Source organism: Lolium rigidum, chromosome 4, assembly GCF_022539505.1.
Source record: "Lolium rigidum isolate FL_2022 chromosome 4, APGP_CSIRO_Lrig_0.1, whole genome shotgun sequence".
Taxonomy (NCBI): domain Eukaryota; kingdom Viridiplantae; phylum Streptophyta; class Magnoliopsida; order Poales; family Poaceae; genus Lolium; species Lolium rigidum.
The window spans coordinates 184,689,412-184,706,650 of NC_061511.1; the positions used below are offsets into that span (position 1 = coordinate 184,689,412).

General features: G+C 42.1%; 3 long non-coding RNA genes across 3 annotated transcripts; all 3 read left to right on the forward strand.

Moving 5' to 3' along the window:
- Nucleotides 1-1,697: 1,697 nt before the first annotated feature.
- Nucleotides 1,698-3,013, forward strand: LOC124646615. The gene is made up of 3 exons (XR_006986393.1): nucleotides 1,698-1,953; nucleotides 2,140-2,237; nucleotides 2,769-3,013. It is a non-coding gene; the product is annotated as an uncharacterized LOC124646615 (long non-coding RNA).
- A 1,766-nt stretch (nucleotides 3,014-4,779) lies between these two features.
- Nucleotides 4,780-6,877, forward strand: LOC124649308. Its single transcript, XR_006986604.1, has 4 exons — nucleotides 4,780-4,886; nucleotides 5,382-5,465; nucleotides 6,187-6,276; nucleotides 6,371-6,877. It is a non-coding gene; the product is annotated as an uncharacterized LOC124649308 (long non-coding RNA).
- A 2,000-nt stretch (nucleotides 6,878-8,877) lies between these two features.
- On the forward strand, nucleotides 8,878-10,546 carry LOC124646617. Its single transcript, XR_006986394.1, has 3 exons — nucleotides 8,878-8,953; nucleotides 9,710-9,982; nucleotides 10,301-10,546. It is a non-coding gene; the product is annotated as an uncharacterized LOC124646617 (long non-coding RNA).
- Nucleotides 10,547-17,239: the final 6,693 nt, after the last annotated feature.

A 17,239-nucleotide genomic window follows, 5' to 3' on the forward strand; every position in this document is an offset into this window, starting at 1 on the left:
CGTCCTGGTCGATCCTCTTAGTGTTGGTTGGAGCCCGTCAACACTATAACCGTGACTAATAAATAGCTTAATCGCATGTTTCTATCCATTCCATCTTATTTTGTGTATTAGTAACTAGCTCTTCATCCCCGACAAACTGAACTATCCACAATCTTTGTGAAAGCGTGCTCACTGACTTCTGATAAAATGAGCTCATTCTAGTAGTAGCTTTCTCTATGCTGAAGAATCCCATGCTTGTTCTAGTTAAGTGCATATTACTTTCTCATTGATTCAGTACTTGTTCTACTAGCAATTTATATGTTAAGTGCATGTCTAGTTGTTTTGTGTATCCTTGAGAATTCCCGAAGCTAAATTCTATTTATGCTTTTTTGTTTGAGGTGTTGGTCAACTAACTACAGCATGGCATGATGACGTGGGTGGCTGCTGCGGTGGAACGATGTCCCATCTGGGCTTGAAAGTCTCTCCTTGCCTGGAAGCCACTCCTGCGTCGGGACATTGCTGGCTGGCTGCTGAGCATGGCGGCCAGGACGGCGACGGCAAAGCGCCCCTAGCAGCAGTAGCAGCGGCAGAGGCTGAAGCCGGCGCTCTAGATGGAGGACCTCCCCCATGTCTTCGATCTTCACACGCCATGGTAAGCCTCCCGATCTGTTCTCCTATCCGTGTTTAGACCTAAAAATGCAAGATTTCAGCTTGCTCATGCTTGTCCTCGTGCAGATAAGGAGAAGGGCTTGGTGACGCTCAGTTTCATGCCTTTAATTGGATTAGGGTTAATGATTCTACTTCTGTTTAGGGGAGTTAATGGTTTTAGTGGGTTCTAGCTTCTGTTAAATATTTGGGCTACAGTGCCTGTATATACATATTATGATCACATAAATAGAATTTTTTTATATATTGGAATCTGTCCATTTCCTTTTGTGGAAGAACAAACAAGCAAATTTTTTCCTTTTTAGCTCTGAATGAATAATTACTCAAGCTGAATGTCTGCAAGATGTGTTAAAACCTATGCTGCACTATATTTCAACTTTGTACTCCTTGTCCAGGTTATGCTGCACTTTGTCGTGTTATTGTCTGCATCTGCATATTTGTGTCATTTTAACTGGAAATTGCATTTCTTTTAGTTTGAATCTTCTAAACATTTTATATTTGCAAGTTTATCTTGGTAAATTAGCCACTTGTTGTGTCTCTTGTAACTAAACTCGCTTCTCTACGTAGTGAAAAGATATGCTAAGCTTCTGCGCGTTCTGACTTTTTTGTGGTTTTTATTGTCAGGTCTCTTGTATTCTAGAGAAGAAAACTATGTGTGCTTCGGTAATGAACATAGTCTGGAACTTTTCAAATTGAAGGTAAGTATATTTTCTGAAATTTCTCTATTCAGATTCTTATATACATCCTTAACTGAGGTTTTTCCTACACACACAGAAGCAGCCGCAGAGTTACTACAGATAAAAGAGCAATGGCGCACAAATTTGGTAAGTTATTGGACGCTCTTCCTCAGGCGATGTTTAAAGGTTTGTTTGTTGGATCCAAATGAATTAAAACTTTGTAGAAGTAAATTGGTGAAGCCTGCGATGCTGTCCATTCTAGCACGTTTCTTAACATACCTATCAAATTTGAGCACATGTTAGTATATTTTCTGGAAGTTCTCAGTTCAGATGCTCGCTGAAAAGATATTCTAAGCATCCGGTTACAGCAGGTGCACGGGCTAGCTGATGTGAAGAGGCGGAAGGTTGAATGGCAGGAGTTGCATAGATAGACGGCTGGTGTCGACCATGTGCAGTGGTGCTCTATTGCCGGTGACGACGACCAGCGATGCCACCACACAGTGCGCCCTCCTGCTCAGGCCTTCGCGCCACCCGGACCAAGAGGGCACCCCTGCCCCGGCCTAGCTGCAGGACAACACAAGGCTGTCGTTGTTGTTGTATGAGTTCGTCGACGCACTTCTGCCATTTGGAGGTATAAATCCATCGTTTCATGTATTTTTTTTGTGGTTTCAAGTGTTGCTTGTGCAAAGCACCTACCAGATAATGTACTTACCATATTGCTTACTTCGTAGCCTGTTCTAAGCATTGCTATAATAAATCTTACCATTATGTTACAAAGTTTGTTGATACTATTTGCTGTTGACTCTTTCTTAAGCAGCCGGAGGAGTGGATGGGTCAGAAAGATAGGTGGGCAAGTTCTCGGAGCAGTACACCCGCTGGTCCAGCATCACCTCGGTCACCTTGGTCGTCGTCAAGGTCCTGTGCCTGTTTCAATTCCTCTTTTGTGGACTCTAGTCTCATGTTTCTCTAGCTGTAGGTTTAATTTTTCAGATATAGAAGACCCTTTTCTTCCTTATGGGGTCAACTAATCCCTCTTGTTTCATTTTTGTATTTACTTTGTGTAGTTACTCCGCTAAATATGTGAATCAGGAAAACATCAATAATTATAGTGCTTGCCTGAGTGGCTTGTTCTCCATCTAGAAGACTGCAATTGCAAGTGAAAAGAATAATATTATCTCATAACTTTTTTTTTCCAGAAAATAGTTATTCCACTGAAATTTTCTGAGTAGCTGGTTACATATATCTTGAAAATTGCAATGCAATGAAAAGTATAATATTTCTTTGTTTTTTCTTCCAGAATGTAGGTAGCCAATCGATTTTAGATCGGAGATTCGGAACTACTATCATTAGTTATAAAGTTGAAGACGCATGTAAACATATATGGTGTGAAACAACATCCACATATGGTAGTTTGTCATAGTTCCTGATATATTATTGCAAAAGCAGGTTCTGAAGAATGGTGCTGAGGTGAAGTTGCAGAGGAATGCTTCGTGCGTCTTGCAAGCTCCAACTGGTAACGAAGTTGCAGAACAATGTAGCTGAGAATATTTGTACCTGCCTGGTGGAGCTTGAGCTGGTGCTACCGGCATCCACTACGACCTGCTGCCCATGCCTTCGTTGACTGGGACGTCTCCTACAGCACCACGTCCCCCATCGGCGTGCCACAGAAGGTCTTGCTTTCTCGCTCGGTTACTCCCTATTTACCTTGGGCTGCTCGATGTATGTATGCGTTGAGTGCGAATGAGGCTCTTTACTGAAATATTCGATTTTGTTTACTACCTTGACGTGATGTTTGGGCAAATCTAATGCTTTTGAATTATTGAAGATGCGATGCTTTATAAAGTTGGTAATTGTCCTTATATGCAATATGTAGTGTTGTACTGAACTCAAACTATGCTTTGTCACACTTTGTAAAGAACAAGTCTTGGTCTTTGTTTTGTTTGGTGTCAGCAGACCAATTAAGGTTTAAATGTTATAGAGAGGTTAAGCAGCTTTAAATGACACTAAACTCTGTGCTTCTGTCCGTGGTGTCGACTACTTGTGTTGATAGTCACTGCCATCCACGGGATGCAGTGTTAGGACAATGTTTGCTGCAGGGATTTCTAGCTGTAGAAAAGGTTTTTCGGAGAAGAAATGCAACTGTTTGTCATATTTGGTTGCAAATCAGTTTATTTTCATGTTTCTAGGTTGGTATTGGCCTGAAGCTAGTATGGGGATGCATAACTCCTGGTTTGGTTTGATAGTGTTGCCATTTAGTGTGTTTGGCAAACTAGGGGATCAAGTATGAATGTTCTAAGTTGTGCTAATGGTAGTTGCGGATTCTATTTTCTTCTCTAGTCTCTGGTACTAGCAGGTAAACCTGGAAACGGTTCTTGGGTTAAACAGTTAAATAGTTCGGTTTCTTATTGTGGGCTCGACTAATTCAGGTTGTTACGGGTCTAAAGTGTAAACGGCTTGGTTTGGTTTGGGTTTAGAGAGCAAACAGTTGGGGGTGGTTGGGTCGGGGCCTAAACTGTTGGATTCCTAACAGCTGCGTAATTATGGTCAAGATCCGGTTGCTGGATTGGTTTGTGGCGACCGAGCGGTAGTCATTGGTGCCGACGGAGGCCTTGCCACAACAGAAAGAACGCGCTCAATCGCCTGGCCAATGGTGCTAGAAAGACCACGTTGGCACTGGTGGTAGCCTTGCCGCCGAGCTGCTGTAGCTAGAGCAGGTAAAGGCGGGACCAACAGTGGGGATTCCGACAGCGGCGGGCACCAGGACATTGATGACATGGAGCACACCTGTAGGTGGCGCTTAATTTGGAGAGGATGGTCATGCCGGAAGTGATCTGGGCTTCTCCCTCGTCTGGTCGTCTAGGACATAGTTCCGGCGCAGCAGGTTGAGGTCTGCGCCCTCAAAGTGGAGCAGCATCCTCGGCAACGGTCCCACCGACGTGCTCCTCTCCATCGCCGCCATCGCCAGCACACACTGTCGTTGAGTCTGCTGCTGTTCGGAAATGGCAGCCTCAGCTACGCGTGGAACAGCTGCACCGCCTTGGTCAGCACCGCCGTCGTAAACAACATTCCCGATAGGAGTAGCCCCCGAGGCAACGCGTGACTTCAGGATCTGAGAAGGGGGTCGGGGGCGTTGGGGTTCGCGGCACATCAACGAGGCGGGCGAGGAGTTCTCCCGTTTGGTTCATTGCGTGGGGAGTGCGGGTTGAGCAAATAAAAAGCTTCAGGGTGTATTTGCAAAAACGTCTTTCCGACGCTTTTTTCGGATCGGAGGGAGTAATAATGTTTAGTTGTTTGGAAAAAGGAATTCTAGAGCACCCAACTGTATTTGATATATCACAGTATTTGGCTATTTCTTCTGGATGGTCCATTTCTGAGTTTCACTGTTGTGTATGGATGCAGTATGCAGAGGTGGTTCCACAATGGATAAGCAACGCCGTTTGCAGCAGATTATGAGAGGGGTTCAAAGATCATCATATTTTGCTCAACAGAGAAAATGTGCAACCAGCCTTCTTGTGGCATTGTCGTTGTCTTGGTGCTGCAAGCATTCATGGTGATAAATCACAGGTATCATATTCTCAATCAGTTTTGGACTGCTCATGTTCCAGTATTAGCAGCCACTGATGTTGCTGCTGGATGATGCTGTCAACTTACTCTTGCTGTGCGTATTTACACTTCAACATTTATCATTTATTATCTTCATGACTTCCCCGAAGGTTGTCCTGGCTCCGTGGTTGCCACGGCATATTTGTAACGGCTACTAATACTGTACTCTAAAACACTGAATCAGAAGTCTTTGACTTTAAGATGTTATAGGCCCTGTTCAGCCTGTTGAGCATATGCTCCTTATTTATATTTACTCAGTTTCTGAACTCTAAGATCATCCTTTCCCATTCCTTATTTAGGTGTAATCTTTTGGGTATAAGCATGACTGTTAGTATCATTAAGGAGTGAGTACCTGCTCCATAAAAAGACCATCAGTGACCAAATAAGACATTAATTGTACCTGATCTTATTCATTGGCAGCTCATTCTTATATTGATTAATTGTTTCAATTTGCAGGGCCGTGGTACTGCTGTGACTGGACGTGTCCAACAAGGGACAATTAAAACTGTTGACCATGTTGAGATCTTTGGTTTGTCAGAGGTATGTTAGAACCCTGTTTGTCCTTTTAAATGCCTGATAAATGTTGCTGAGCAATGCTGGTTAATTAAGGTTTTTTTGTCGTTTCATGACTCTGTAGTTGAATCGGGCGGGCTTCTTTGACCAACACTCTAGTGTTTGCTCTGTCCATAGACTTGAGTAGCTTAATGCAATTGTTGTGAATTGATCTGGGTGAAGTTGCATCCGAGACTGTGCATTGCAAGTCTTATATATTTGTTCAGCCATATGTACTATGGACCATGAGTTAGTGTGTTTTATATTCAACACTTGGCAGAAACTGGTGTGCATTAATTTCCTAATGGTCCACACAAGGTTATTACCTATGCGACCTTGATGTGTCATCCCCAATAGCTCATACATGGTCTCGTCCTAGAAAATACGGCGGGTCATCTCCTCTCGTGCATTCCAGAACACATATACGAGAGTCTCGCAAAAATTATTTTTCCTAATACTTGCTGGGTTTCAAAGTCCGATGGATGCATATGTGCAGGCTCCATTATAAGTTTTTATTTGATGCATCAATTTGCAATTTAAATCTGTTTCTTTTACTCCTTGTGTTTTCCTTAATGATAATAGGAAGAGAAACCTATTGGGAGGGACCTCTTTTTATTGTCTGATGTGCCAATGCTTCTGTGCATCATGTTCACAGGAAAGTTTTTGTAGTATTATTCATACTTACTGATTCTTTTCCTTCTCTTTACAGTTCTAAGGCAAGCACATGTCTAAGGCATGAATTTTCTTAGTTGCCACTGGCTTGTTGATCTTTGCTGGTTCCGGCCTAGCATTTTTTTATGTAAGTGGATTCTTTGTTCATTCCATGCGTTCTAGAAGTACATGATGATCTCACCAAAAACTCGTCTTTAACAATAGTAGCTCTTTGGCTACAGGGATTCCAGCTCGGTGCCTTTGAATTTATGTAATGCCACTATGAAGCAGCTTCAGACATTAGCTCAGGAGCTTCCTCGTGTTAGTTATGGCACAGCATAATACATCTTAGACGTGACGATGCAGGGCAGCGAACAGCTCCCAGTGCTTTTGGTTTATTCTGTGCCCTTGATTTACCTGCCAGGTCAAATTTGTGCAACACTTAATGCTCTGTGCCATGATGTCTATGTTGCTTCATTAGACAATCTTCGCCGCTATTTTGATTACAGTTTCCTCCCAGACCTCCAACCGTACTAGGGATAGTGCTTGATATTTTCACCACCTATATGGTTGAATGTTACTGTTGAGAAAATCACCAGCTCATTGCTGTGAGGGCTTGATGTTTCCACACAATGTTTTGTCCATTTAAGCAAATACCTGATGGCTTAGCCCGACAAACATTTTTTTAAAGTTAATCAATGCCTTTTACAAGAACCTAACATCGTCTCTTTCTACAAAGGGCCTTGTTTTTTTTTTCGTTCAAGAATTCTGTAGTCCTTCAGATATCCAGCTACCAGATGGACTGAATTATGATTAGGCAAAATGTTGATAAATCATCCTACTATTGTGATGATATAGAATCTACTCTTTTAAGCATATACGCCAAGTAAAACACTGAAAAAAATATTTCACTTAAGAGTGTGACTCAATGCTACTGCTTAATGCTGCTGCTTAATTTATGGCCTGCTCACTAACCTGAATGGTTGATTCTTTTTTCTCTTGTTACATGTCGGGTTTCAAAATATGGTGGTTGCATATTTGCAGGCTCCATTTTGGGTTTTATTCGACTCATGTATGTGCAAGTTAAAATCCACTTATACGTATGGTATACACATATAGGAAAGGGGAAATCTTGTGATATACTTGTTGTTAGGTACCTTCCGAGTTCTGATTGTTTAATGTGCCAATGCTCTCTACATCTTGTTCACTCTTAAACAGAGCTGTCCTTAATTGTTGTGAGCTCTTTCTTAGACCCTGTGTATCTTTTGCTTTCTTCTTTGGATATAACCAAGTCTTCTCAATACTCGCTGATGCAGTTAAAGTGTGCACAACAGAGATTGTTAAACACACGACAAAGTTAGCGAAAAAGGCACCAATAACACGATTTGATGAATTTACATTTCTTCTTTGTGTCATAGGTATCTCTAGTATGGCAGTATACATGCTTAGCTTGTTATTTCAAAATTTTCATTTCTTCTTTGTGTCATATGTACCTCCTGGTTATAGAAATATGCTGTTGGATATATTTTAGAATTTTCTTCCTGCTGCGGTTTGAATTCTGCTTGAACATTGCAAGTACTTGATACTGATTGTTTCTTCTTGTAGATAAACAAACCGTTGCAAGAACAGGAGAGATCATGCCTGTACTTTGTTGAGATCTTCCCATGCTCTCATACGTCCATTTCGGTTACTCTCGGATTAGGTAAATTCTTGGTTTCTTCTTTTTCTTCTACTTGCTCTTTGATACAACGGCCACCAAGCAATGGTTGTTCTGTGCTCCAGCCATAGAGCCTATTACTTACTGGTTCGGTTTTGTGTTGGTAATATTGCTAGGATTTGGTTGTGCATTTTTTTTATCATGATTCAAAAGATGTCATAAAAGTGAAATGATTTGGGTTGATTCAGGTACAGGAAGTCGAACAAGGACTAGCCCACCGGTGGTTGTCCCCCAATTGTGCAGTGTGGGCCTCCCGAAGCTCCTGCTGGTGGTTGCCTGCCCGGGCTGCTGCTGCTCGTGTCCACCTGGAGATGGCCATATCCGCTGGTCAGCCCGCAACTTTGACTACTTCCGCCTCGCTACCGTGTGATGACAGCAAGTTCACCGTGGTGCAACCGTGGAAGCGGTGGCTTCTTCGTCGACGCCGTGGTTTAGGCGAGTTTCTGGTTCTCCCTTTCTTGAAAGCAAATGAATTTAGTGCAAAGCAGCAGACTGTTCTTGCCGTGAGTACCTATTTTTCCTTCTTGGCATTGATAATTTTTCTGTACTTCGATACAGACATATGTTGTTTTTCTAGAAATGAAAATGTCCAAGATCTGGTCTTGATTTGTTTTTAGTGTATATACTACCTCTGGTCTCAATTAATTGACGCAAGCACATACCTAACAACATGCATGCACAGGCTCCCGCCGCGTCGATTAAATCCGACCGGAGGGAGTATATTTGTGAAACTGATGTGAATAGGTAAACAAAATAGATGGTTTATGGCTGAATTCCTTCTGAAATTCAGTGAAAATTGACTGAAATATTGTGTCTATAATTCAGTGGGATTTGTCTTACATTGCTTTCACCAAGTTCTGTTGTTTGTGAAGTTGGGACAGTTTGAGATATCTTCGAAATATTCTAGTCCATTCTCTATGTGGATAGTTATTTTAATTCTCCTAGCTATTGTACTTTGCACGTCTTGTACAATTCCTGAAGGCATACATAAGGTGTATGTGTACATGCGGTTCGTGATGGGATCTTTTTTACAGGATGACATACTTGCACAAACTAAGTGATCAGATATATGTCTATTGGCAGGTTTGCATGGTTGATGGCATCATCGGTATGCTCTCAAGATACCCACCCACATTAGCTATTGGAAGATACATTTTTGTAGCCAACATTGTGACCTGTGTGGTCAATAGGTTTCTTGCAAATCCTTTGCATGTTGGTATAAATCATGTTAAACAATATTTAAAATAAGTGAAAATACATGTATTTGACATCATAGATTTTAAATGACAACACAGACTTCAAGGTCTGGCTCCGCCACTGGGAAGATATACAGTCCTCTGTGGAAGTCTAAGAAGGTGTAACAACTCAAGCTAGTGAATTGAGCTTGCTTCTTCTACATCTTAATTATTTCTGTGCTTGCATTATTTCCGGTTGCATCACATAAATTAGGACCGCACTGTAAACTCTAGCACTGTGCATGTTGCTGCCATTGCATCACATAAATCACCACTTTGTTTCTGTTACGAGTCCTGAAGATGATGATGCATAGTCCATGTTGAGTTTTGAATGTCAGGTAGCATCTGTTTCGAGATTTAGTAACTTCAGTTGATCATGTACTTGTACTTCTTATGATAGATAATTACTCATGTGGGGTCCAATTGCTTGGCAGCTGCATAAATCGCCCCTTAGTTTCTGCTACGTGCTGTCTAGTTATTCATGTTCTCACGGAATTGCTTCTGTTACCTGCAACGGCATTTGCCCTGTGTGTTATAGCTCCTTTTTTTGTCTACTGATCCAGTGTGTACAAATAATATGCTCATCCATGTGACTACTAACTCATTCTTGCTTATTTGTCTGGTGACAGCTGTTGGGGTGACATAAGTGACCCTCCCAAACCAAAAGAGCATGTGTGAGAGCTTCTTCCCATGCTCTGACACTTCCATTTTGGGACGAGATTGATGCTTCTCCTGATGTGTATATGCATGCCTGCTCTGCTGTTGTGCTGGCTGTGGCTGCCTGCATCTCACGCGAGGTTGTTGGCTTAGCTGGCCCGCGGCTTCGACTACCTCCTCGGCGAGTTCACCACGGCGTAACCATGACGCTCGTGCTCGGCTACAACATCTCCTGTGAGTTACTGGTAAGGCCCTGCTGTAGTATTTCTGGTAATTGAAGATTTAGTGTTGATGGCATGAACTTGCTGTTATTATGTTGCTAGTACCATCAATACCAACTGTTTTGTCGGTATTGTGTCGTATTGATCTTTGTTTGATCTAGATCATTCTATGGTTGGTGGGAGCAATGGATATAAACTTGTGCCAATACAAAGTGCTGATCTTGGCATTTTTTTGGCGCCAATACAATGTTGACTTTCATGTCGAGATGTTCTTTTTTGTTATGTACAGTGCATGCGATTTTGGCATTTACTCTAAAACTTAAATTCCATTTCTAATTTCAGGATGCAAAAGTGGAATAGGATGAGGAAGATTGTTGAGCAGACTCCTAAGTGGTGGTGGTGGACATGGTGGTAAAGGGGGAAGCAGTTTTATTAATGGAAGCGGTGCTGACGGCGGAACTACATATGGTAATGCCGATTTGCCTTGTGAACTTGGCAGTGGTAGTGGCAATGACACCACAGGGTCTTCCACAGCTGGTGGTGGTATAACATGTAACACATATATCAATGATTTTTGGCCCATATTTTGTCTTGGAAGCGCAGTAGATCTTAATAATTTGTCTCTTACATTTATTGTAACTGCATTCCAGTGTTGGGATTGTGGGTGGGTGGCAGTTCAACCGATGCTGTAACTAATGCCTCTGTTGGACTTGGAGGTGGTTCTGGAGGTACAGTTCTTCTATTTGTGCGCACATTGTCCCTAGCGGAGAGCTTCGTCCTTTCAAGTGCTGGAGGCTTTGGAAAAGCTGGCAGTAGTGGTGGAGGAGGGGAAGGATTCACTTCCATTGGTCTCACATTCCTATTGGAGATGAATATGATCCTGTTGCAGCTATTGAAGCATCAATAATTGTATGGTCTGATTTGATCTTTTCTCTGATATCACTTCTAATTTTCTGTCTTCCTGGGTACTCTGAATTTGCAATATGTCTTTATGTCTTTCTGGGCACTTAATTCGGATGTATATAAACTGGACATGCAAATAAGTATTCATGTCAAATACCATTTGCTGGTGGACACTGGTTGGGATGAATAACTGCAACCTCCTTTTAAGTAAGCAAGCACAGATGTTACATGTAGATAATGTATTTTACTCAATCCTTGCATTTTATGACCTGGAGGAATTATGTTTCTTCTCCTTTTGCCATTTACAACTTGAATTACTATGTATGTATCACTTCATATGTTGCCATCATTAAAATTTAGCCTTTAATAGTTAATTTCTAGTTGGTGTTGTAGCCGAACTAGTAGTATTTATTTCTGGCATTTTGACTTTTAACTGTTAGTACAGATTTTTGTCCGGTGTTACCCAGGCATTCCGGCTCTGGTGGTGCTTCTGGGCTGGCCGTGGCCTCACGTGCCCAGTTTTCCATCGCCCCGATGCCAGTCAGTTCTTCGCAGGGATCAGTCTCCTCAACACTTCCTAAGGAACAGGTTAGCTAGCTAACTACTACCTCGGGTCTGTTTTAATTGACGCGGACGTGAACTAGTTAGATGCATGTTCTGAACTAAAGCCGCGTCGATTAAATGCGTACGGAGGGAGTAGATATGATTTGTCACTGTTAATTTTTTTTTGTACTGGCATCTGCATTTGTATGTTATATCCAGTGATTTCATCCGTCGAGAACAGATCTTCCTCTGCTTTGTGCCTTGTATCTCATAATTGTACTGTCGAGTGTAGAATTAAGTACTGTATTGATGGATGTTTATATTTCCCATCTCATAATTATCTATGGTTACCTCTCTTCTTATGGGTGTTATTGGTTAGTAGTTAGTACTACCCAAGGATACCTCTCTTCCCTATCATTCTTTTTATTCTCGGATAAGATGAAACGAGTCTTTATTTGCATGGTCTTTATTTGTTTGGTGATTGGTGTGGATACATGTATTGTCCTATTTGCAGAAATATAGAGTAAGTTTTACATTGACTTTGCAGGCAGTAGGAGAGAACTTGACCTGGAGCTGCCCGGTCCGGTGTGACATGGCCTTTCTAGCTCTGGTGATGCTGCTGTTGCTGTGTTGGCACACCTTGTGCATGGTTTTAGGCTGGCACACCTTGTGCATGGTTTTAGGCCTGACCATCCCTTGGCTTCAACTACCTTGCTTCTCTCCGTCGTGCTATGACCGCAAGTTCACCGCGCCGCAAGCACTGTGGTGGTGATTCTCTGCCTCGTCTACAAGCTCTTGAGGTGAGTTCCTGGTTCATCCCCATGTCCTTTTTTTGGCCGATGTAGCAACTGGTCATGAGTTCTGCCTTCTCATGTAGTCAGTTTGTGTTAATCTATTGGATGATCTGATTCCTCGCACAAATAAAACAAGTAGCCAATTTGCTGGCCTCACAGAAAACGTGATATGCTCTTTCTATATTTGAATGTAACTGGAGTTTTAATTTAAAAATATTTATAATTTATACCAATGGTCTCTCGGTTCCATACTCCCATTCAAATAATCAGTGGTAGTGTCTCTCTTATGCATACTGTGGTCACCAGTAATAACAAGCAACAAATGCAATTTATAACAACTTGACTATTTTTTAGTATGTTGTATGCATGCCCTGCTAGAAAATTCAAGTCATCTTGTGTAGTTTACTTGTTCGATTTCAAAATCTACAGGAATAACAGTGGCTGGTTCAGATCAACTTGTGACAGGAACATTTTGTGCAAAAATATTTGGCTTTGCTATTGATCATGTTCCTTGCATAATCTTCAGGAGTGGCACTCTTGCTTCGTTTGCAATCACACTCTTATTTCAATTGCGGTAGGTAGAGACACACAAGTATTTTAGTTTGATGCGTAAGCTATATTGTTGCTTCGAAGCGTGATGTGTGCATTGTGGATGTGTTCATGTGGTCAATCATTGTTTCCTGAATGATTTGATTATTGGCTTGATCAATTAGCATCAAAGCTTGAAGACATGTAAAAAACTCATAGTATTATTTGACTTTAGAGTGTCACTAATTAGGACTAGAAAACTTTTTTTTTTATCTGGCACTGTCTTGCAATCCTAATTACTTGTTCTGGATTATTTCTGTGCAAACATGTCTTGTGCCATGACATACGTATCATTTTTTTTATTACGGGGCTTGAGATTGTGTATCTTCCATGTTCTTCACCAAACAAGTTGGATTTTTTTCATGTGCCAGCTAACTTGAATGCTCAACCGGTGGTCCTGTTGTTATTTGATTCTTGCTAGTCCTAGTGAAGCTCTTTTATTTCAATTGCTTGGCAATTTTCTTTGTGTTAAATTTATAGTTTCTCATATTGAAGTTGTTATGTGTTTGTGCTCAAGAGTTCCTTATTTTTCTGCCAGTATATATATTGTTTTGAAACAATTACTCTGAAGTTTATGTGATTAATTGTCATGCATCTTTAGTTAGCATATGGAATCTCCCAGGTTTCCTCCGTGGCCTCCTGATGGTGACAACTGACAACGATGGTGAGTGTGGGATCGACCATGGCCTCCTGTAGTGCAGTCGTAGGCCATGCTTGGCCCTCTCGGCCTCCTTTTCTTCCTTTGGTTGGTGACACGGCGCTCGTGCTGGCCATACCCCAACCATGGTGGTGCTGGCCTCACCTCTCTCGTATGTTATCGAGAACATCCTTGCTCCGTGTAGGATTTCTTAGTTTCTGAGATTGTACATGCTTTTCTAGATCATGCCATGCCTAGTGTCGTATGTATGACCCAATATACAAGTCATTTAGTGACTTTTAGTTGCAGAACGATCACTTGCCTAGCTTCTAGATCACATAGTCACTTGCTGACCAATTTAATTTGATATGGTCAAACCAATCCTAATTTTGATCAAGTTTTAGTGGTCTAAATAATCGTCAGTTGTTGAATATTTTATTTTTGTGTATGTGTTGCTTGCGTGCTAAGCAGCAGTTCCATGTGCCCTTCGTGGAGCTGAACCTTTGTTGGCTTATGGCGTGCAGGTGGTAGGATGTACATGCAGCAGGTTGTTTTGACCCTTGCTCGAGAAGGGGAGGATTTGAGCTGGAGATCCGGACGGCCGTGCTGTGTTCACTGCCTGTTAGGTTAATAATGAGTTGCAGGTGGACTGCTGTCCTTGTTTGGCCTGGAGCATCTATGTGGATGGAAGGTCCTTTTTTTATGTAATGTTGGTATTAGAAATTTCTTCGGCTGGTCATATTCAACCTAGAGGGAGAGATCCATGTGGGTTCTTTGTATGCTAAAACTGAGAGAATTAACATTTCAATGTTGAGAGATGCACATACTGCTTGTTTTGTTTCCGTCTTCCTTGCTGTATTGATGTAGAATCGACACATTTTTGGATGTGTGGAACATATTACAAATACTTACATAGAAATAGTTTCCATTCCATCTCAAGTAGACATGTGATTTGTTGTGTATTAAGCTTTGTCTCATGAGCCGATTGCTATTCTGTAAAAGAAGACAAATTTAGTCAAAAATCAAGCTATGAATAGTTTGGCCAATTTAGGTGGTATACAATATTTGGATGCACATTGAGCTCGGCATGATGCATCTGTGACACGTACATAGACAATGGCATGGTTTTCACGGGGTGCCTTGAATCTTTCACCGAATCAATCCTGTGATATGAGCTTCCACTAACACATGGAGGGGCGTGCGTTAGACATTTTATTTACGGAATGAACGAGTAGGTGGTATCCAATGCATTTTTTTTTTGGCCAGGACGCTCATCGGGCTCGGTATGATGCGGGGTAAATTAATTAGCGAGGGAGAATCGGCACCCGCGCTCATTTTGTTGTGCTTTCTTTGTAATTAATGTAACGAAGAGCTATGTATTGAAACTAAATTAGCGGGAGGGAGATGAGAGAAGTGGCGCTAATGGAGCCCAAAAACTTCGAACTTCGAACTGAAAGTTATTGCCATGGCCATTGCTTTGTTCCTTATTGAGGAGAGGAGAGAGCACCATGTTTACGGACTGAAGGAGTAGATGAAAATGCAAGGTACGAGGTACAACCTCGTCAAGGAAATTATTCCATGAACAAGAACAATTTGCTGAATCAATTAATCATATTCCGTGTAAACGAAAGCTCTCACAAATCACGTGGAATGTTTGTAATAAAACATGTGTTTCTCATCACCGGAACATCTTATACTGTTTTTGCTAAATGTGTGTAGACAAATAAAGCACCAAATTGATTTTCACCAGAACTGTACATTTTTTTGGTGTGCGATTCTTGTTTCCTTGAGACAAAGAAGGTCTTGGAATGCCACGAAGTAGACTTGGATTGGCACAACGCTTGTCTCCTTTAGGGTTTAGGTAGACTTGTCTCGGTGCATGGAAGTTGTGAAGTGCCGAATATATGGTGATGCAAGTTTGAAGCAAACTATACAGTACTAGCGGTGGCAGGAGGCTTAATGAAAAGAGAGTAAACAATGCTATGTTATTCATAACAACAATTTGCAGTGCAAGTCTTGTCCTATGAAGCTTGATATTAAAACGTCAATATTACTCTCTTTTTAGCTTTGCAACAGGAGTAGATGCAATATATGTGGAGCTAGCTAGATCTTGCAGCCCACAATTACAGCCCCATTCCACATAAATTCAGAAAAATAATGAGCTTCGACCATATATATTATGAAGGGAAAAAGACTAACCACATAATTACAGCCCAGTACTACACAAATTTAGTAAGTTAATTAACCAGGCCACATCCACAATTACAGGGCATTAATAAACCATGACATGCACATCAACTCGTCCGCCTGGTGAAAATCATGTCCTTTATTTTCTCTAGTACTAGTAGGAGTTGTATCTACCGCTTGAACCAATTACGGGATAAGCTCCCAATTTATTGTAATGACACCGCGCGTTTTGTAGGTCCTAATTTTATGGAGGATAAATCACGGCGTCTGTTTTGGTTCATTTTTCCATGGAGTTGTACCAGCCGTGTCCACAATTATAGAACATTAAGAGCATCTCCAACAGGCGTTGTATCCAGCGCTGTATCCAAAAAAGTGACCAGTTTAGCGCGCGAGATGCATAAATTGTTGCTCCGTAATCGGTGCTGTAAAGTGGAGAGCGCTGCAAAAGCGCTATCTGGTGCACTATATTTAGCACGCCGGAAAGAGTGCGCTGTACAAATCACGCGCAGCTACCCAGTTGTACAGCTCCAAAATTTAGAGCTTCTGCCGGAGAAGAATATAGCCTCACGCGCGAAACACGGATAGAGCGCGCTGCAAAGTACTTTTACAGCGTCAAAATTTAGCGCGGCTGTTGGAGATACTCTAAGTAACGATAGCATGCACAGAGTACTACTACTACTTTATTTTTTCATGGAGTAGTAGCAACGGGATTAATAGTAGGAGTAATTGTTTAGGGGATGTGTGGGAGAAATATCCCTGCGTCATCTTTTTTCTGGAGCTGTACCGGCTGAGCTGGCTTTACCAATCAAGGGGCATGCGTCTCGCTTACCTAATTAGTTATGATACGCGAAGGTAGGGTAGGCCCTAGTTTTATGGAGCATAAATCATGCGTACTCTTTGTAAACAAGGGACAATGGATGGAAAGTAAAAAGTAGCGGGAAGCAACCACCAAGCATAGAATAATTACAAGACGTTAATTAACCAGGCCCTATCCATAATTACTGGGCGTTGATAAATGTGACATGCAGGGCAGCTCTTCGCATCGTTTAGTGGTGAAATCCATCACGAGAGGGAGAAAATAAGGAGGAATGCATTGGCAACGCTAATTTCTCGCCTAGGTAGCAAGCATGCGCGTCTTTATTTCTTGGAGCTGTACCGGCCGGGCCTGGTTTAACCAATCACGGGATGTGCACCCAATTAGTTATGATACCACGCATGGATACGCCCCTAGTTTTATGGAGAGTAGATCATGCGTCTGTTTCGAGTTTCCTTGTAAACAAGAGGGCAATGGATGGAAAGGAAAAAAAAAAAAGGAGCGGCAAGCAACGTAGATGAAAAAAGTGGCGCCGGTTTTCAGATTTCGAATGAAAACATTGGCCCTCATCGCCGTGGCTATAAATACCAGGAGAGGTGGAAGAGACCGCGTGCGGCTGGCGCGTGCGACCGACTTAGACTTTGACTCTTGCTCGTCGAGGAGAGGAGACCGAGCGACATGGCCGGAGATGCTCGTCGAGGAGAGGAGACTGAGCGCCATGGCCGGAGATGCCAGGAGAGGAGACTGAGCGCCATGGCCGAAGATGCCTGTCGAGGAGAGGAGACTGAGCGCCATGGCCGGAGATGTCCGTCGAG